The 19,255-nt window shown below is 34.9% G+C and overlaps 1 pseudogene; it reads left to right on the forward strand.

Moving 5' to 3' along the window:
* The first annotated feature begins 4,735 nt into the window (after window positions 1–4,735).
* On the forward strand, window positions 4,736–17,669 carry LOC120217538 (annotated as a pseudogene).
* Window positions 17,670–19,255: the final 1,586 nt, after the last annotated feature.

Consider the following 19,255-nt stretch of genomic DNA (forward strand, 5'->3'; position numbering starts at 1 on the left):
TCGGCCCATAAATACCGTCCAAAATTCCATGACATTTGCAGTTGCCTCACCATCTCAATTTGCTGCGGCAATTTTCCTGGCTCATCCTTGGCTCCATAAACTTACACATCATCAGCCAACACTACCTTCCCCGTTAAGTAACACCATTTTCAACATAAAATGTCACGACAATCAGAATCCACCAAATGCAATTATATGCTCCTAAATGTATCTATATGAACCTAAATATGCCTTAAGACAATCAATAATTTAAGTGAAAAAGCCCTAAATATAGCCTTTTTACGGAGTCAAATACCTCGACTCGAATAACTCGAAATTGAAAAAAATCAATTTTTTGATTCGAGTTGAATCGAGTTTTGCTCACTCATACTCGTCACCTCAATGTAATCTTTCGAAATAAATTATACTATTGGCCCACTTGGGGCCCATGGACCTGAGACCATTAAAAAATATATTTAACCAAACAAGTCATTTTGACGCGACGAGTTTGTGCTTCACTGTAGCATTTTTCGTAAGTTGCAAAATAAATTTGTAACTGGTCCATTGGACCAATTAATTTACCCGCATGAGATAATGGGACAAAATCATGTTTTAATTTGATAAATGCATAATGGCAAAGAAACCCTTCAAGATTTGTTCTTTTTAAATGTGCCCTTATAATTTCTTTTTGGTAGTTTGAATAGTAAAGATTATTCCTTACATAAGGCCTTGTTGATGATCAATATTTTTTATGAAAAAAAGAATTATTACCAAATGCCTCGTTAAAAATCTCTCTAAACATAATATAAGAAAAGAGTACACCTTGTAATAATAATACAACAAACCACCAAACTAATCTGAAAAGCAAGTCTACACCCCGCCACCATAAGGATGACGACAAGTACACCAACAATCAACTATTATCCTTATGCAACAAGGATTTCCATTGGAGGAGAATAAAAAAACCTGAGTTTCAGTAATATCTGGGCCAACAATTCTTGCTAGTTTATCAGCAATTCTATTGCCTTGTCTCAAAACATGATAATATTAAGGACGTAATTAAAATAAATAAATATTAACATTTTAATCAAGATGATTACGAGATAATATTTGTTCACAACTTTTCTTAATTATTGACAATACAATTGTAAATGCTACTGCTTGAATCTAAAAGCTTTTTTAATTGTATCTTTTGAATAAATTATATCTATGGCCATTTAAGTATTGCTCCTTTAAACATTATACCTTACATTCTCTTTAATTGTTTCCTCTTTACAAAACTCACACCAAAACCATTGTCTATAAAAGTCAAAAGCAAAAGTATTAAACACAAAAACTTCATACTCTATATCTTCATTATCTTCACTTATAGTGACAGATTCAGAAATATTTTTCAAGGTGAGCACATATGTATTAATAATAAAAAATTCTCATATGGGATATGCACAAATAAAATTTTAGGATAGGCACCTCCAGTAAAATGAACAATTAACATAAACAAATTTAGATTCCTGGGTGGTCACTATATACAGCTGCCACTGTTCACCTATGACACTTAAAGACATTTGAGTTAGAATTTATACTAGTTTGAAATGACCTAATTAAAAACAAAACCCAATAATACTTTTGACACTCTCCAAAACACATCTAGAGGATTAATTAAATCTAATTTACCCACAATATCACATATACCAAACATTGACATAGTATAATTTCATGGATCAAAGCATCTAACATATTTATCATTTTCTTTTAATTGTGTCCTTAAATTTTATCTTTAGCAATTTAAATCATAACATTTTATTTTAAATAAATCCTTTTTAGATAATCAATTGAGGATCAATATTTTTACTAACATGACATTATGATATTAAGGGCGCTATTGGAAGAAAAAAGAAGCAACAGGCGTCTTTCCCACACACGTATCATCATCTTGTGAGTTTTTGGACACATCTAGGCTATCAAAGATTCAATTATGCATATCCTTGGATAAGAAACTGCTCCATCTCGAACCTTCAATGCAACGATTTCAAGCTTTACAAGCTATAGTGCATTCACGCAGAATATGACTCAAGTTCTCTAAAAGGCATCCACAAGCTGTACAACTAGCAGAAGTAGAAAGGCCCCAAGACGCTCGTCTAGCGTTTGTAAGCAGTGTCAAGGCAAGCCAACCGAACGAAGTGTTTCCATTTAAGGGTGACAGGAAGGTTTCAAATCCATGAAAAATCAATTTCCAATTCTCCAGAGTTATCAGCGATAAGAGCGAGATAGGCCGAACGGGTGGAGAACTTTCCATTCACCGTGTATCTCGAAACATATCCATCCTTCATGGTCGAGAATTTAGGAAGGGGGTAGCCCATAGTCCGGATTGCAACTTTCATGGGAACATGGCAAAAATTTTGTTTGAATCCCACTCATTATTCGACGTTATAAACTCACTAACTTTGCTGGAGTCTTCAATAAACTCGATAGGCACTACTGGATTGTGTGAAAGAGGTTGATCAAGCCAGTTGTCCTTCCAAAAAAACGTCTCAGTTCCGTCCTCAATGTGCCACGAAAGACCGGTCGTGAGACCTTGGAGACCAGACATTAAGCTACGCCAAGTATGGGACCAAACTGAAGATCGACTAGGAGAGTTAATCACATACTGAATGGGGTCGTCTTTCAATCCATAAACAGCTTTGAGAGCCTTTACCCAAAGACTATCGGGTTAATTAAGGAACTGCCAAGTTATTTTTTGAAGGAGAACAAAATTGTCTTTACCCATTGTGCGCACCCAAGCTGCCAAACTGTTTTGGTCTAAAATCTTCATCCCAAGCAATTAAGTGAGGAACGCACTTCTCATTATTCTCTCCCCGCAAGAGCCTTCGATTTAATCTGTCAACTTCATTAACAATATGTTGAAAAGTAAGCGGTCATCAAGTCAACTTGTTAAAATTAATGACTAAACTTTTTGTTGTTGAAAGTTGACAACAATAATGGTTGATAATTGACAGCAATAATGATTGAAAAGTGAAAAAATCGACGTAAGAACAAAGAAGACAAACAAATAAATTTGCAACACAATACTTAAAGGTAGACTTGAAGTCATCATGGTGTATATAGGGATACCAGAAGCGACTGAGTTGACAAGAACCTTAGATTTTTCTACCATTCCTATTTTCTATTTTTTATTTTTCTTATTGTTTCCGTAAATAAGCTTAAACAATTCACTCGGAAAGAATCACACAAGAAACTTTTAATATAAAAGTAAGTGTTTAAATTATATTATTATTTCTAGTTAGGTGGCTAAAGTTTTGCTCAATATAAGTGTTTAATATTTTCAGTGTTATACTTTTCGGTGTCTGAACAATCATGACCGTTAAATTTCATAGTTAAAATAAACGTGTCATCTTTATAATTTTAAAAAAAAATTATTTAAATTAAAAAAATTATAATTTTTTTAAAGAAAAAAACCCAAAATTATGTAGAACTATAAAAATCTTTAAAATCCTAATTTTAATCACTTTGTCACCGCTGTTTGTCACCACTGTTATCAATCAGTCAACCACCTAGCGACATGTGATCGACCAATCACTCACGACACAAATCCTCTTATTTTTGCAACCGGTCGAGCACCCAAGTTACGTAAATGCAACATTTTCACGATCAATGATTTTCACCTCCATAGCTGATTTTCACTGAAATTAGAGGTTGGGGTAATATTTTAAATGTTTTTTTAAAATAAAAATTTTTGTAAAGGCAAAAATTTAATGACCTAAATGGAAAAAAGGGTATAGTTTAAATAATTATTTTTATATTAAACGGTAAAAATAGAAAAGAGAATAACAGGAAGGGCACAGAGATGGATCGATGATGAAAAGAAGAGAAACAATAATTCTAAACGGGATTTTCTCTCATTTCTGCATGCAAACGTTATTTTATTTATTTCCAAGTTTGAGCGGCGATCCGATAGACCCGCTGTCTCTCTGTATCTTTCTTTCATTCACAATAACGCAAACAACAATAACATGCTTTCCCTCTGCCCTTTGCTTTCTTTTCACTTGTTTCTCGCATGTGAATGTCTATACATTGCTCATTAATCATGCTCCGTGTAAACGTCTTTTCGCCACCCATATCATTTTTTCCTAACAGTATTATGCCTCATGTTTCCTTGTTTCTTTCATGCAGATGAATTTTTTTTTTGATTAATACAGGATGTGGGTTCTAATCAGCTGCTACATTTTCCGTTGTTTCAATGGACTTCAGGTTGGTTTATTGATTTTCTTCTTTTTACGGGTTTGGGGCTGCTTGGATCCTGGATTTAAATTGCTGTTGCGCTCGTATTTTCGTTTGTCTTGTCTGACCCGTAATGCAATAACTGTTTTGATCGGCACCTTTACTATTCCGAGGACCGTTTTTTAAATCCTGACTTGGATTATTTATATGCTCAAATGCATATGCATTTATTGTATGCAAATGGTATTTTTTTTAATACTTTTTGTTGTATATTGTTATACAAATTGTATTCCTTTTGGGATCTCTTTCCAGATACCTGAAACAACTTTGCTTGCTGTTTAAGAGAAATTGAGGTTAGCTATTAATAAACATACATGCCAGTTTTAATATGCTGCAATTCGTTTTTTTTAAGATTAACATGGCTTTGTTTAGAATTTTATCTTATGCCCTTCTGAGATCACCTGCCAAGTTTCTTTAAGATTGAAAACTGTGTTTTTTTGTGGGGTTCTATGACAGTGATGGAGAGGTCTAATTTATAATGGTGAAGAAGAAGTATGCAATTGGACCAGAGTTTTATACACTGCATGAGGAGATTGGACAGGGCGTTAGTGCTTCTGTGCACCGTGCTGTCTGTTTACCCTTCGACGAGGTTGTTGCAATCAAAATTCTTGACTTTGAACGTGATAACTATGATCTGGTAAATCCTTCATCCTAATTATGCCATTGTTTTTATCTCTAAAGTGTTGTTTACTTATTTCTTCTTTATTGGGGTGGGAGGTTGAATTTTGGTTCATCTTCAGCTATATGCATTTTGATGTTGCCATTTTGTTGTCTGATTGGGGTTAAATGTTTTGTCAAAAAGTATGGATATCTATTAACAGTTTGTGATTTTATATTCTAAAAAAGGAGCATTGATATCATAATGGTCCTTTTTCTTTTAACTTGAAAGTCAACTAGTTTTTTCTCATGGTCCATACAGCACAATTGTTCGTTAACATTTTCTCCTAAATGGTGTATTCAAATGATCTTAATTGCTTACTTGAACTTGATTGAAGGCTCGGAATTTTCTTCTTGATTAGGTAGTTGGTGCTTGTTAATATCTGGTGAACAGCATATGTAGGTAGATTTTTAACCGACACAAATCAATGTTTGTGTAGCAATAAGATCTCTCCTTCAATAGATGGTGCAAATGATGGTGCAATAGTTCATTTCAAATTCAATCGATTTGTTGAACTTTTTATATTGTTGATTAAGAGATATAGGTCCATAATATTTGTAGGAATAGTGCTGGAACAAATATGTACACATATATATATACACACACATATTAATTTAAATGTAGCTGGCATAATTTGAGTTTCATCAAGTTCTTTTCCATCAAATACGATTGTTCCAAAGTCTTCATACTGGTTCTTCCTTTTCTTTAAAGGTCTTTTGTTTTTCTTCTTACTGTTTGCTTTCTGCCAATAATAATAACTAATTCTTTTGATATTATTCTCTTGATGGAGGTTTGCAGAACAACGTTTTTCGTGAGGCACAAACAATGATCTATGTTGAACATCCAAATGTTGTTAAATCACATTTCTCCTTCGTCAGTGATCATAATCTATGGGTTGTCATGCCATACATGGCTGGGGGATCTTGTCTCAATATACTGAAGGTAGCATATCCTGATGGTTTTGAGGAGGTAGTTATAGCAACAATACTTCGTGAAGTATTGAAAGGTTTAGATTATCTTCATCATCATGGGCATATACATCGGGATGTTAAAGTAAGTACTTGGGTCTTCATCATGATCTAGAGCTGCTGTGAGTGCCCTTGTTACTTCTAGTACTTGTTGCAGTTTTTTGCATAATTTGTACTCAACGACTGTAATCCTTGTGTTTTTAAACTGAGCTCTCAATGATTAGGTTTATTTCATCTGAATTCTATATAATTGATAAGTTCAATTTTGCGAGGTAAGATTTCTGCAATGTATATGTATATATTATATTTGAGTTGGTTATTTAGTATTGCAGCTAGAACAAGTGATCTTGATTACTGGGTTCTGAACTCCAATAATTTTCATAAAAGCTTCCATAGTTTTTTCTCATGTAAAAGTGAAATACTTTGGTTCTTAGTTTCTCAATGATCTTTCCATTAGGCTGGGAATATCCTAATCGACTCACGTGGTGCAATCAGGCTGGGAGACTTTGGTGTTTCGGCTTGCATGTTTGATTCAGGTGATAGGCAACGCATGCGGAATACATTTGTGGGGACACCTTGCCGGTATGTCTGCATTCCATTGTGTTGGTAGTTCCTAGATAGGAATCCTGAGTGCCAAAAAATTATGTGATACACTCAAGCTAACTATCTCTTTAATAATCATAAAAAATCTAGATTACAGAACAATCAGCTTCATTCTATTCATAAAGCTTTTTAGTTTTGAAGAGATTTCTCATTGGACATAAAGGATAGTATGTAACGTCCTGTAACTAGTAAGAGTGTCAAGGTTTAATGCTTCATATCTTTTATGAACTAATTTTCGCTCCATCGTTTTCAGGATGGCACCTGAGGTTATGGAGCAAGTGCGTGGCTATGATTTCAAGTCAGTCTATTGTTTTCTTAAAAATGTATTTCTGATTCAGTCTCCTTAGATGGTATCATTTTGATGGTTATTTGGCAAAATTCCTGTAGGGAGGATAATCTGGTCATTTGGCATAACTGCACTTGAGCTTGCTCATGGCCATGCTCCTTTCTCGAAATATCCCCCAATGAAGGTGGATTGCTTTTGTGACCCCACTTTGATACACACACAATCATTTATTGGACACCAAAAGTTATTCTGATTTAAAGAACATCTCTTGTCCTTAGGTATTGCTTATGACCTTGCAAAATGCACCACCAGGCCTGGATTATGAAAGCGATTGGAAATTTTCTAAGGTAGGCTTAACTAGGGGTTCTTATCGAGCGAGTCGATCGCGAGTCGGGAAGTGCTCGACTCGTGCTCGTTAAAAAATTTTGCTGCTCGACTCGAATTGTTGCTCGTTAAGCTCGTTAAAATTGTACTCAACTCGTGCTTGTTAAAAAAATTTGCTGCTCAACTCGACTTGTTGCTCATTAAGCTCGACTCATTGCTCGATTTGTTGCTCGTTAAGCTCACTAAAAAATTTACCTTATTTTTTTAACTAAAAATAAAATTTACTAATACTATATGAGGATATTAGGGCCGGGTTTGTTTTGTTTATATTAAAATAGTATTTATTAATTAATAATATTTTATTATTTATTAAAAATTAATAGATTAGTTAACTTATTTTTTTTATTATTTATTAATAAATTAATAATTATTATTTAAATTTATTTTTTTGAATGAAATAATTTTAAAGTAATTACTAAAAATATATTTTAAAAAATTAACGAGTTGCTTGCGAACTTATTGAGTCGACTTAGACTTTGAGTCAAGCCAACTCGAGTCTAACGTTTACCGAGTTTTGACCGAGTCGAGTTCGAGTTGCTCACGAGCTACTCAACTCGTTAAGCACCCCTAGGCATAACCAATCCAACATTCTTAGTCGATGGATCTAATTTTAGATAACATGATGTGTTCATCTTGTGTTTCTCTTCCCCTTCAGTCTTTCAAGCAAATGATAGCTAGCTGCTTGGTGAAAGATCCTTGAAAAAGGCCTAATGCAAAGAATTTACTAAAACATTCATTTTTTTTTGAGCAAGCAAGGTCAAATGATTATGTAGCACGGACGCTTCTAGATGGATTGCCCCCTCTAGGTGTCCGTATCCAGGAATTGAAGGTTAGCCTGCTACTTTCAAACTTATCACTCTTAATTTGAACCAGTAAGCCTTACATTATGTTTCAGTTTCTTAGACTTACAGCTACTATCATTTTGGAAAATAGAGAAAGGAAGAAGATATGCTTGCACAAAAGAAAAGGCCTGATGGTCAAAAGGAAGAATTATCACAGGTTAGAACTTTCAAAATTTACCTTTATATTGTGGTTATCACTAAGTCATGATTTTTGAATTCAAACTTTTGGTTGGCTTATGAGTTATGATTAGATGGATTAAGTACTGGAGTGAGGGTTTTGGACCACAATATTATACTAGTGAGGCTATGCTTGGCAATGAGAAAGTGCATATCTAATTTGGTTGCCGGTGTAATTTCTTGTACAACCATGTCTAGTGGCTGGAATTTTCAAGATCTAAGTTCACGATTTGTATGTGCTTTTGTAATTATGAGCAGAATGAATATAAACGTGGGATAAGTGGATGGAATTTCAATCTTGAAGATATGAAATCTCAGGCTTCTCTGGTATAGTATGATTACTTTCCTTTTGCTTTTGAGAAACCCTTCACGTTATGTTTGGAAACAAGGATTTGGAAATCAGAGTTTGGATTTCATTTGCTATGTAAACTACGAGTGAAATGCATGCGTTATGTATAAATTTGTTAAAATGAAATATGAATTTGTATTTGAAAGTCATAAAAACATGAATTTGAAATTCACAAATTACTTACGGTAACATTGGAAGCTTGGATTTCACAATTTGGATTTCGTTTTCAAATATAGTCTAAGTTGAGTAATAAAAAGCTTAAAAATGAAACATTCACTAGTATTTCTCGAATCCATGGATTTGTTAGAAGCCAATTTAGTAGTGATTTTGAAATCCCTACTATAAATTTGGATTTGATAAATCCATATCTTTATACGTTTCAACTATATACTGCATTGAATCTTAACTATTTATCTCTGATGTATACATTTTATTCTTATCATTTACATAGCAAATGAAATCCAAATCCAAACCCTGAAATCCAAGTACCCCGAACGGAGCATAGAGGAATTTCAAATTCACTACTAAATAAAAATCCAACAAGACCAAAATTTTAAAAAATAATCATGAATGCTACATTTATGTGTCTTATGATGTAACCAACACTATGTTTGAAATCCAAATCCAGATTTTGAATTCCAAATTTCCAAACACAATCTAAGTACATTTATATATTCTTTTTCTTAGTACTCCTACAATTCATCCTATGCGTTCTATGTTCATCAGATTCAGGATAAGGGCTTTATAACTGACGCTATCCAAGGAGGGAGCTCAAGTTCTTTGTCTGCACTTGATGTACAAGATAAACAATTGGAATTTCAGAAGTCTTCTCAAGCTACAGATAAGGTATCTCATTATATTATTCTTTTGGCAGGGTTGTGGTGGGAAATTGGTCTTTATAAGTTCTGTTGTTATAAGGTTTGTTGGTCCTTTCTTCTTTTCTCTCCAAGATCTCTTTTGTGTAGTTCATGGCGGTCTGGCTTCCACAGGAAGAAAATGATCTAGTCCAGAATCAGTCAGCTTCTTTTGCAGCAGTTGAGCCAACAGTAAATATTACCAAGTATGTTATTGTAGATATTTGACTGTCATGCATGTTATATTTTTACCTCTTATCTCTTTTCAATCACGTTTGAAAAGGAAATTATTACAATATGCTATAATCATGCTTCTGCCATAGAAAATTTTCAGTAGATTCTTGTATGCGCCACATTAGGTCTCATAATTTGAATAAGGTTTAATTTAATGGAGGTAATGCTAATAATTATGTTTGTGTTTGGTCATCCAGAGTTATATCTGAAAGATCTGATGATGAATCAAGTGCAGCTACTTCTCTTGAACCAAATATGATTTCCCCTTGTCATGATGTCCGTTCTGAACGCATTCTGGGTGAAAAGCCTGTTTTGGATTTCAATGCAAAGTCTTATGATAATATGATCAAATTTTCTCATCAAAGGACAAGAATGTTGGGAATTAAAACAATAACGAGTATTTTTTCTATAACCAGATTAGTGAGAATACGAAATAAAAGCAGAAAAATAATACCCGAAATAATAACCGGACTGATGTAGATCTTTTACTAAAGAGAGAAAATTTACAGGTGTTTACAAAACACTCGCTACTCACAAGAAAACTCTCTAGTATTGGGAGAAAGAAATGATTCGAGATTATTTTGAAGCTAAATGAGCTAGGGTATTTATAGTTGAAGCTTAAGGACTAATCTTTGAAAATACCCTAAAGTGCAATATACCCATTTCAAAAATTCAACAAAATTTATTGCACCGAATTCGGTGCCCCCCTCAGCCGGACTTATTGACTTTTCCTCCAACAATCTCCCACTTGAATATTGATTTTAATCTATCTTCACACCTCGATCAATGCAGCGGCATTTCTAGTCTTGTTATTCTAACATGCCAACTGAAGCTGAACACAACTTCAGTTTGTTTGTGGTCACCGTCTTTGTTAACATGTCTGTCTGATTTTGAGCTCCACTAATCTTTTCAAGTTTCAAAATCCCATCTTCCAGAAGAGACCGGATAAAATGATATCGCAATTGTATGTGCTTCGTCCTGGAATGAAAAGACGGATTCTTCGCTAGATGGATAGCACTTTGACTGTCGTAATACAAGACATTGTTTTCTTGTTTCTTGCCTAATTCTTCCAAGAAACTTTGGAGCCAGACAATCTCCTTGCTGACTTCTGTAACGACATATTCTACTTCAGTTGTGGAGAAAGCAACTATCTTCTGTAGTTGAGAAACCCAACTCACTACGGTTCTTCCTAGAGTATAGACATACCCTTTAGTGCTTCTTCAGATGTCAACATTTCAGGCTAAATCAACATCTACATAGCTTGTCAGTATCGTATCTCCACCTTTGAAACAAAGTGATTTGTTTATAGTACCCCGCAGATATCTGAGGATCCATTTAACTGCTTCCCAATGTACATTGTCTGGATTATTCATGTACCTGCTAACAACTCCCACTGCATGAGCAATATCTGGTCTAGTACAAACCATGACATACATCAAACTTCCAATTGCTGAGGCATATGGAACCTTCACCATGTGCGCATGTTCTTCCTCCGTCTTTGGTAACTGTTCTTTGGAGAGTCTAAAATAAACACTTAAAGGTGTACTTACTGGTTTAGCATCTTGCATGTTGAACCTGGAGAGTACTTTGTTGATGTACTCATCCTGTGATAACATCAAAGTCCCCGACTTTGTGTCTCTCTTAATCCTCATCCCAAGAATATGCTTTGCAGCTCCCAGATCTTTCATTGCAAACTGCTTCGACAATTTTTGCTTCAAGTTTATAATCTCTTGTATGTCTGAACCTGCAATGAGCATGTCATCAACGTACAATAATAAAATAATGAAGTTGTTGTTGAACTTCTTGATGTAGCAACAATGATATTCTTGGCATCTGGTAAAACCATTGCTACCCATGAAACTATCGAACTTCTTGTACAATTGTCTTGGAGCTTATTTTAAACAATACAAGCTATTCTTCAACCTGCATACCAGGTTTTCCTTGCTTGCCTCTATGAAGCCTTCTGGTTGCCTCATATAGATTTCTTCCTCCAAATCACCATGAAGGAAAGCTGTCTTCACATCTAACTGCTCAAGATGTAGATTTTCTGCAGTTACAATGTTCAACACCAGTATGATTGTAGACAATTTTACGGCTGGAGAGAAAATTTCATTGTAGTTAATACATTCTTTTTGTTGAAAACCTTTGACAACAAATCTTGCTTTGTAGCGTTTGCTTCCATTGTCCTCTTCTTTGATCCTGTAAATCCACTTGTTATGTAGCGCTTTCTTTCCTGGTGGTAATTCAGCTAATTCCCACGTCTGATTTGACATAAGCAAGTCCATCTCATATTTCATGGAAGACTCCCACTTGACTGAATCCTCCACCTGCATTGCTTCATCATAGCACTCTGGTTCACCATTGTTAGTCAGCAACAAGTAGTGCAAAGAAGGAGAATAACGTTGGGTTGGTTTAGGAATTCTGGAGGAGCATCTCAGTTCTGGTGTGCATGGTTCTTCTTGAACTGCTTCTGCGCTGATCTGAACATCATTTCCTGAAATCTCCTCGAACTCAGTAAATTCATTTGTTTCAGCTTCGGTATTGGAGCTACTTAATTCTATGGTTGACCTGTCTTTGTACATCACATTCTCATTGAAAATGACATCTCTGTTTCTGATGATCTTCTGATTTTCATAGTCCCAAAACCGGTAACCGAACTCATCACCACCATATCCAACAAAGACGCATTTGTTGGACTTGGCATCAAGTTTACTTATTTCAGCAGAGTTTATGTGTACATAAAAAATACAACCAAACACTCTTAAGTGTGAAAGGTTTATTTCTTTCTTGCTCCAAACTTCCTCTGGTATTCCACCATCCAAAGGAACTGAGGGCCCACGGTTGATCAGGTAAGCTGCAGTGTTGATAGCTTCAGCCCATAGAAATTTGGGCAAGCCGGCATGTATCCTCATACTTCTGGCACGTTCATTTAGAGTTTTGTTCATCTGCTCTGCTACGCCATTCTGCTGCGGTGTCATGGAAACTGTTGTCTCCATCTTGATCCCATTGTTTGCGCATAAATCTCTGAATCTCCTATTTCTGTACTCTCATCTATTATCAAACATCAATTGTTTGACTTTCAGACCAATCTCATTTTCCACCATATCCTTCTATTTCTGAAGGTATCAAAGATTTCTGATTTCTTCTTCAGAAAATAAACCTACACCTTCCTTGTAGAATCATCGATGAAGGTGACATAATATAGTGAGCCTGCAAGAGATGGAACTGGAGATGGTCCCCATACATCAGTATGAACCAACTCTAACTTTTCTGCCTTGGGTGTCTTGCCAATTTTTGCAAAACTGATTTTTTTTTGTTTGCCAAAGATGCAATCTTCACATAGTTTGACATCTATATTCTTTAGATCTGACAGCTTCCCTTTTGACAAAAGTGTCTTCATCCCTTTCTCGCTCATATGGCCAAGCCTTTGGTGCCATAGGTTTGATTTTCCATCAGCATCTGCTACTGCAATGATATTCTCTAAATTTGAGGTTATATAGAGAGTATCAGTCTTCTTACCTCGGGCAATGACGAGTGCTACTTTCGTAATCTTCTATTCATAGCCTGAAAAGGTTGTACTATATCCTTCTCCATCAAGTTGTCCTACAGAAATCAAATTTTTTTTGAGGCCAGGAATATGTCTCACTCCTTTCAGCTTCCAGGTGGTCTGGTTTGGCAACTTTAATTGGATGTCTCCTTTTCCAACGATCTTCAAGGTTTCATCATCAGCTAGATTAACCTTCCCAAAATCACCATTGACATAGTTCTTCATGATTTCTTGGCATGGGGTGGAGTAGAAAGATGCCCCTGAATATAAGATCCATGATTCAATCGGACAGTTGATGCTTAGAATCATGGCATCACCTGTCTTCTCTGTCATGTTGGCAGATTCCTGTACGCCGATATCTTTCTTCGGTGCTCGAAAATCTATTTTAAAGTGACCCTTCTTGCCACAATTATAACAATTATAATCTTTCTTTCCCATTCTTGATTTTCTCCTTCTGGATTTGGATCTGGCATGATTTGAATTTCTTTCTGAAGTTCTCCCTCTAGACTTCGTGTGCAAGGCTGAGGAGGTTGATGCTTCACCCGATTCTCTCCATCGAATTTCTTCGCTTAATACCAGATCCCGAACATCGTCGAATTTTAATTTAATGTTTCCCGACGAGCTGCTGACTGCTGTAACAGTAGCATTCCAACTGTCTGGTAGAGATGATAAGAGAATTAAAGATCGAACTTCATCATTGAATTCAATTTCCACGGAACTCAACTGGGTTGTGATTGTGTTTAGTTCATTTAGGTGTTGAGTCACTGATGCCCCTTCCGCCATCCGCAAATCGAATAATCGCCTCATCAAGTGAACTTTGTTTGAGGCTGATGGCTTCTCATACATACTGGAGAGAGCCGCCATAAGACTCGCCGTGGTCTTTTCCTTTGCTATGTTGAAAGCAACATTGCGGGATAACGTCAGTCGGATAACTCCGAGGGCTTGTTTGTCGAGAAGAGCTTATTCTTTATTCTTCATGCCCTCTGGTGGCTTTCTTGAGAGAGGTTGATATAGATTTTTTTGGTACAGAAAATCTTCAATCTGGATATTCCTAAAGCCAAAATCCGCACCATGGAACTTTTCAATTTTCACCTTCCCTTTGTCTGCAGCCATCGCTCCCACTCGAATCTGGCTTCGTTTGGATCGTTTCTAATAATTCTTGTGAACAACCGTGTATTAGAACACTTCCGTCGACAAATTCGTATCGCCGACAAAATTTTACTATTCACAAAATTCACTATTCACATGAATAGTAACCTCGCAAAAAATTGACAAAATTCACAACCAAAAGCTCTGATTCCAGTTGTTGGAAATTAAAACGAGAACGAGTAATTTCTCAATAACCAGATTAGTGAGAATGCGAAATAAAAGCGAAAAAATAATACCTGAAATTGATAACGGAGTTCAGCCAATCATGCCTACGTCTCCGGATTGCTGCAGATCTTTTACTAAAGAGAGAAAATTTATAAGTGTTTACAAAACACTCACTACTAACAAGAAAACTCTCTAGTATTGGGAGAAAGAAATGATTTGGGATGATTTTGAAGCTAAATGAGCTAGGGTATTTATAGTTGAAGCTTAAGGACTAATCTTTGAAAATACCCTAAAGTGCAATGACTAAAGTGCAATATACCAATTTCAAAAATTCAACAAAATTTATTGCATCGAATTCCACCGAATTCGATGCCCCTCCTCAACCGCACTTATTGACTTTTCCTCCAACAAGGAACATTTTCAAGGAGCATAAATATACCATAATCCAATGTTCTAATTAAAGAAAGGTTAATTTCTTTCAGTTTACTTGTTTGCAATGCTTCCTCTATGCTACATCAATATAGGAGCAATTTGTTTTATTTGTCATTTTGTAAACTTCTTCTTCCAAGAATTTGTTCTACGAACTCAGTTTTTCCAGTTGTACATCAGTGTGTTTTTTTAGCTTTGTGGTCAGAAAGCTATAGAATGTTTGGACCAGGTGCAATATTCCGATATCAGGGTAACATGTATTCAAACATATTTTAAACTAACATATATCTAGGAAAGTATTAAACTATCATCCCATCCACTTTATTTTCACATATGACTTGTTATAGTATTTTTGTATATTGTCATCCATGTATAGATTTTCATAGCACTCATTTCGTGACGTTTTCAGTAATAAGCAAAGCCATCTTATCAATAGTTCCAGTGGTGATGGTGTGCCGATTCCTGCTGGAGAGGATACCATTTCAGAGCTTTCTTCTAAGGCATCTAAATCACCAGGCAAGTGTTAATTATTCACTCTCTTACTTCTTTCGTGCAAAAACAGTCTCCAAGTTTCTTGGTTTTGTTGATATTTAATTTGCACTCCTTCCATTTCAATTTCAAGCACTTCCCCGATAATGAAGTGTCATTGCAGCAGTGAACAGTTTCGATTTCGATGAGAAAGTAAAGCCAACTGTTGTTCAGCAAAGAGGACGTTTTAAAGTTACATCCGAGGACGTTCATTTGGAAAAGGTGATTTAGATCTTTTTGGTTTGGTGGTTGGTTCTCTTGTTCATAGAAGATATGAACTCAACTTCTCTTTTCAGGTTGTCGCACCTCCTACACTTTCAAAGAGTCAAAGCATGCAGGTTCGTAATTTGGAGGTCAGCACATGTGTGGCTAATTGCCTATTAGACACCAATCGTAAAACCCCGCCTTATATTTATCTAGTAAATGCATGACTAGGTATTTGACTTGATTTATAAGAGATTGAATTGCGTTTCTCACAAGCTTTTGTGTCACTGTAACAAGTATCACATGCAGAAAACTTGCAGTCCATTCTGATCATCATGTAATTGGCTTGTGTCTTATTAATCGTCAACAAGTAGATGATGAATTCTTTCTTCAGAGTAGCATAACTTACTACTAGTTCTCCTGATAGGATTTCTTAAGATTTTGGCATATAATGCTGGGAACATTTTGAATTTTTAAAGTAGAAATATAGTTGGTTATAGCTGTTTAATCGAAACCAAAATTTTCTTCTTCTTACCAAAGAAACCTCAAAGCCAAAACAGGCCCTCTGAGGAAAAGGAAAATGTGGTTAGCCCTTTTAAATCATCCAATTAAACAATAAATGCAGCGTGTTCCTGGAAAAAGAACATATCCATACTTTTATTTTATTGCTTATAATTTATGTAATATAGAAGTCATTGGTTATGCAGGTTCTCGTCCCAAATCCTATGTTTTCACTGGGGCCTTCGTCTGGTGCCTCGCCGTTAACTCCTGCTTCCGTATCATCAACTCCTGCCAGTGTACCATCAAATCCTGCCGGGCCATCAACTCCTGCTGCTGTACCATCTACTCCTGCCGCTGCACCATCAACTCATGCTGCCATATCACCAACTCCTGCTGCCAGTAATCTTTTCCACTGTGCCGGTCTGTTTTGCAGACAAATATTCTTCAAAGGGTAGGTTAATCCCATATAATTTGCATTTCATATTTATATATATTTGTCAGCTAATGTCTCTTTACTTGGCATCTTTTTTGTCAACAGGAGAATATTCTCAATGTGATGAAGCACATTTGTGCTGGTGACTCCATAGGTGCTAAAACTAATGCTTCTAAAAGTGCACCTTCGATTCCAATATAAATTGAAACCAGATGATCTAATATATATATATATATATATATATATTTTTTCTTCATTACTTAGCCAACCGTGCATCCGAGGGAGTATGCATGCCAGCAGCTAGAGCGGCTGGCACAGAGAAATCTTTGGTAACTCGTCCATGGCTCTCCGGTCTCCACCATTAAAAGTAAGCCAAGATAATCTCCATAAATAGTGTCTCATATCATGTAAGTTTGTGAATGTTAATGAATCGAAACAAGTGATTTTGACACTTGCGTTAGATCTTTGGTTGGCATAACAGGTAGATGTATGTTTAGTTGAGTAGTTCGCAATAAAAGAGTAACAGAAAAATATTTTGATAATAGTGGAAGGCGAAGACCGATATTAATGTCGAGTTAAATGCATGGTTGAGAGCTGGAAAGGTTTGCATGTGTTTCCTAAAGGTTGAATATATACCGGAGAATTCCCATCTCTGTTTTAACTTTCTTTGGCTTGAACCATAAGTAGGATATAACATTCTCAACCATGTATGACATTTCCAACCTCCTCTTGAAACTACACCACTTGGAGGAACCATATTTGGTACTTCACACAATTAAAGGAGGAACCATGTTTTTTTGAATCGCAGTTGGAAGAAGCTCATGATCGGGAGAAGGAGTTACGCCATGAAATAGCCGAGTTACAGTGGAGGTATTTCGATGCCATTTGTTATTTATTTCTTCCTGATATCACCATAAAAAATGAAAAAAAAAACTTGGCTTAAACCTTGTTTTTCTATACGTGTAGGCTTATTTATGCCCAAGAAGAACTGCAGAAATATAAAACAGAGAACGCAGAGGTTAGTTTTTGAAATACTTTGCTCATATGTTTCCACTCTTCTTACTTCAACTATAACAGCCGATTAACCTTCTAATTCCAGGTGTAATGAAGCTGCTTCATAAACCATGTGATTCCAAGTAGCAACAGCCAACAAAAGAAAAATATTGTTTGCTTCACTTTGTATTGGCTGAAATGAAGATTTACTTTTAAGCCCCCCAACTTCTTGTACATTTCTGTTATATATTTTATTCATATAGGTTGTAAATTGTAAATGTAGCTTGAGGGATGTTTTTCCACTCCTTGATTCTCTGTCTTATTTTTCTTTTCGCTTTAAATTTGTTACCCATATGATTTTGGGGGACATAACTTTTCCCTTTTAGTTATGATTATTGTGTTCCATGGAGCTTTTGAGCTAATGACTGCAATAGGTTCCGAATACTAAGGTCTATTATCTAATTATTATTGAATTTATGCTGCTATCTGCAAAGGCTACAGCATTAAGACTTCGTTTTAAAGCAGTTAACATCAAACCATGATCCCACATTCCATCTAAATAGCACAATATTAAAGTTTTTTTTCTTGCCCCAATAGGTAAAGCAATTTTATTAATTAGCCCAATGTTACGTATAAAAGTTTATTTTGGGATATACGATATTTACTATAGTGTTCAACGGACTCGTTACGTCAAGATGACGAATTTACCAAAATAATATTTTTTTATTCGAACTCATCACGTCGAGATTACGAGTTTTAACAATATATATATATTTTTATTAAATTTTATCACATCGAGGGTAAAAAATTTGAATAAAAAATATTTTTTTAAAACTCGTCACGTACTGTAGCAAATGCCGCATATGTCTTATTGGGGTAATTAATAAAACTATTTGCCCAATTAAAAAAAACAATATTTATTTAAATCCTATCAAATGTCCACCACAGGACATGCATAATTGTCTCATGAAAGACGGCTAATATGTTGCATTACCGGATATATTAAAAGATATTTAACAAATTCGATTTAGCGTTACCTATTATGTTGACAGACTAATAATGTTTTAGGTAGAAAACATGAAAAACTATTAAAAAATTTGGTAATCGGTAAACTTTGGTTATCGATAAGTATCGATACATGTATATAAGTATCTATACTTATTTCACTGTGGAAAATATTAATTTAAGGTTATTTTTTAGTGAGTTTTAAGATATTAATTTAGTAATTATACACGTCTAATGGTTTATTTTTATGTTACATATATATTATTATTAAATTAAAAATAATAAACATAAATATTACATATTTATTATTATCTTTGGTTAAAATTGTTAAATTTAAATTCTAGATAATATTTTATAAAATATCAAAATAATCAAATAATTTTTTGTGTAAATGAAATTATTAAATTAATATTGTAGGTGGAAAACATGAAGCACTATTAAAAATTTTTGAAACATAAATTACATAACTTTCAACAAAGTATCGATACATTTTTATAAAAAGTATATATACTTTCAACATATCAGGTAAAATTTACCGATTTTATCATAATGTTACCTGATATGTTGAAAGTATCGATCTTTTTTATAAAAAGGATCGATACTTTACAATATAACAGGTAAAAATATGATGTAATAGGTAGCGCTTATATAATGTAATAAGTAGCGTTTATATAATGTAATAGGTAGCT

The sequence above is a fragment of the Hibiscus syriacus genome, unplaced genomic scaffold (assembly GCF_006381635.1).
Source record: "Hibiscus syriacus cultivar Baekdansim isolate YM2019G1 unplaced genomic scaffold, ASM638163v2 tig00000773_pilon, whole genome shotgun sequence".
Lineage (NCBI taxonomy): Eukaryota > Viridiplantae > Streptophyta > Magnoliopsida > Malvales > Malvaceae > Hibiscus > Hibiscus syriacus.